The 3,440-nt window shown below is 63.0% G+C and overlaps 1 non-coding gene across 1 annotated transcript; it reads right to left on the bottom strand.

Annotated features, from left to right (window-relative positions):
- Nucleotides 1–1,806: 1,806 nt before the first annotated feature.
- Nucleotides 1,807–1,925, bottom strand: LOC131862017 (5S ribosomal RNA). Its single transcript, XR_009361046.1, has one exon. It is a non-coding gene; the product is annotated as a 5S ribosomal RNA (ribosomal RNA).
- Nucleotides 1,926–3,440: the final 1,515 nt, after the last annotated feature.

Genomic DNA, 3,440 nt, shown 5'->3' with positions numbered 1-3,440 from the left:
ACGAAGTCGGAGCCCGGTTTGCCCCGGGTGCGCACCTCGCGTGCACCTTCGCCGGGGTGGGCACCTCGGCTGGGTTGCGCGCCCTGGTGCGCACCAAGGAGCGCTCCGAAGTGTGCTCCAAGGTGCGGCGTGCACGAAGTCGGAGCCCGGTTTGCCCCGGGTGCGCACCTCGCGTGCACCTTGGCGCGGTGGGCACCATGGCGTGCACGAAGTCGGAGCCCGGTTTGCCCCGGGTGCGCACCCCGCGTGCACCTTCGCCGGGGTGGGCACCTCGGCTGGGTTGCGCGCCCTGGTGCGCACCAAGGAGCGCTCCGAAGTGTGCTCCAAGGTGCGGCGTGCACGAAGTCGGAGCCCGGTTTGCCCCGGGTGCGCACCTCGCGTGCACCTTCGCCGCGGTGGGCACCTTGGCTGGGTTGGGCACCATTGAGCGCTCCGAAGTGTGCTCCAAGGTGCGCACCATGGCCCTCCAAGGTGCGCAGCATGGCGTGCACGAAGTCGGAGCCCGGTTTGCCCCGGGTGCGCACCTCGCGTGCACCTTCGCCAGGGTGGGCACCTCGGTGCGCACACCTTCTCAATGTTTTCTTGCCTTTTCTGGAAATTGGTGAAGGCAGCGCATCAAAGGTGCGCACCTCGGTGTGCTCCGAGGTGCGAACCCGAGAGCGCTCCGAGGTGCCCACGAAGTCGAAAGTCGGGTTAATTGCATTGTTTTCCCCGGGTGCGCTCCGAGGTGCGCAACATCGGTGCGCACCAAGGAGGGCTCCGAAGTGTGCTCCAAGGTGCGCACGATTCGGAGCTCGGTTTGCCCGGGGTGCGCACACCTTGGCTGGGTTGCGCACCCTTTGTGCGCTCCAAGGTGCGCACGAAGTCGGAGCTCGGTTTGCCCCGGGTGCGCACCTTCGCCAGGGTGCGCACCTTGATGCGCACGCCTTGGCTGGGCTGCGCACCTTGGTGGGCGCCATGGTGCGCACCTTTCGTGCGCTCCAAGGTGCGCACGAAGTCGGAGCTCGGTTTGCCCCGGGTGCGCACCTTGGTGGGCGCCATGGTGCACTCCGAGGTGCCCAAGATTGGTGCGCACCAAGGAGCGCTCCGAAGTGCGCTCCAAGGTGCGCAGGTGCGCGCGAAGTCGAAAGTTGGGTTAATTGTCCGGTTTGCCTCGGGTGCGCACCTTGCGTGCACCTTCGCCAGGGTGGGCGCCTTGGTGCGCACACCTTGGCTGGGCTGCGCACCCGGGCGCGCACACCTTGGCACCCGCGTTTCCTTCATTTTAAATTTTTTTTTTTTACAATCTCTCAAGTGGGAAATTCTATAATCTCAACTTTTTTTGCCTTTTCAGGAAACTTTTGAATGGAGCGCATCATTGGTGCGCTCCGAAGTGTGCTCCAAGGTGCGCACCTCTGGTGTGCTCCAAAGCTCTCTCCAGCTGCGTGCACCTGCCCCGGCCGCGCACCCGGCCCCGCCCAGCTTCGCTCACCTGTCCCGGGCGTCTGGTGCGGAACCTTAGAGTAAGAAACATCACCGTGCACCTTGGCCAACGTGCGCGACTCGACCGAGCGCGCACTGGCCGAGGTGCACACCGATTTCACCTGGGTGCGCGCGCAGCACCTCGGGCGCACCGGGGTGCGCGCACAACGCCCGGGTTGCACCGTGGCCTGTGTGCTCGGGGCGCCTCGGGTGCGCGCTCGGTGTCGCCCCCGCGCGCGCGGTAGTGCGGGCAGCGCACCCCGGCCCGGCCCGGCCCCGACGAGAACGCAAACGGGCAAAAGGTTTATTCAAATAGCATTGCGACGCCCGGCGAAAAACTAAAAAAGGGTGCAACACCGGGACTTCCCGGGAGGTCACCCATCCCAGTACTACTCCGGCCCAAGCGCGCTTAACTGCGGAGTTCTGATGGGATCCGGTGCACTAACGCTGGTATGATCGCACCCGTTATGAGCTTGTCGCAGTGTGTACTTAGCAAACCGCGACCCACGTGCGAATCCACCCCGGCCACCCACCCCCGTCGAGGTGCACACCCTCCCTCGCGAAGTGCGCCCCGTTCGCCAAGTGTGAGCCCTGCCCGGGTGCGCGCACCTTGCTAGGGCGTCGGGTGTGCACCCGGCCCGGCCTACGTGCGTGCACCTGGACGGGGCGTCGTGTGCGTGCAGTGTCCCGTCTGCAACGCGGTGCCCACACACCACCTCGGGCGCAACGACCTGCGCTCACATGTGGGCCGAGTGCACCTTGGTGCATGTTCGGGGCGCCTCGGGTGCACGCTCGATCTTGCCCCGGTGCACCAAGGCGCTCGGTTTGCCCCGGGTGCGCACTTGGTGCAAGGTGGGCACCCAAAATAGGGATCAAGCACCAAAACACAAGTTTCGGGATGCAAAATGGGACCCAAGGACCACAAATGCGTTCCAAGACCCATGATGGGTCCACGAGAACAAAAATGTGTTCCGAGACTTAATAAACAAATATTGGGTTTTAGGAGAAGAAACATGCTCTGATGCCCAAAACGAGAATCGACCCCGAAAAGGCCACAGGCCAAAAGTGGGATGCGAGACAAAAAAAAATGGGACCCGAGGACCAAAATTGGGTTCCCAGGTCGAAGACAGGGCAACCGGACAAGAAACGACCTCTAAGGCTCGAAATGAGTCCCGACGACTAAAACTTGACAAGAAGCACCCATCAGGCACCCAACTCGACACCCATGGGATGCCGACCCACCCGGGCTTCCACCTAGCACACCTTGGCACCCACCCACCCTCGCACCCAACCTCGCACCCAACTTAGCACCTTTGAACCCACATTGGCACTCACCCTGACCCTGGCACCTTGGAACCCACATTGGCACTCACCTTGACCCTGGCACCCACCTTTGCACTCACCTTGGGACCCACCCTGGCTCCCACCTCGGCACCCACCCAGACACCCACCTTGGTTCCTTGGCACCCACCTTGGATCCTTGGCACCCACCCCGACACCCACCTTGGCACGCAACTTGGCTACTTGCCACCCACCTTGGCTCCTTGACGCCCACCCCGACAACCACCCCGTGACCTACCCTGGCTAGGGTTGGTGCACACCCACCCTGGTGCCCACCTTGGCACCCACCCCATGACCCACCTTGGCACGCACCTTAGTACCCACCCCGTTACCCACCCTAGGACCCACCCCGTGACCCACCTTGGCCAGGGTGGGTGCCTTGGTGCGCACAACTTGCCTGGGCTGCACACCAGGGCGGGCTCAAGATGGCACCCGCGTTCCGTTTTTTTCACTATCTTTCAAAACGGAAATTTTAAAATCTCGTTTTTTTTTTTTTTTTGCCTTTTCTGGAAATTAGTGAAGGCAGCGCATCAAAGGTGCGCAATGCTGGTGCGAACCCGGGAGCGCTCCGATGTGTGCTCCAAGGTGCGGCGTGCACGAAGTCCGAGCCCGGCTTGCCCCGGGTGCGCACCTCGCGT

Source organism: Cryptomeria japonica, unplaced genomic scaffold, assembly GCF_030272615.1.
Source record: "Cryptomeria japonica unplaced genomic scaffold, Sugi_1.0 HiC_scaffold_34, whole genome shotgun sequence".
NCBI lineage: Eukaryota > Viridiplantae > Streptophyta > Pinopsida > Cupressales > Cupressaceae > Cryptomeria > Cryptomeria japonica.
Note: the sequence above shows the minus strand (reverse complement) of the source record. Positions and strands in the feature narration are given on the sequence as shown.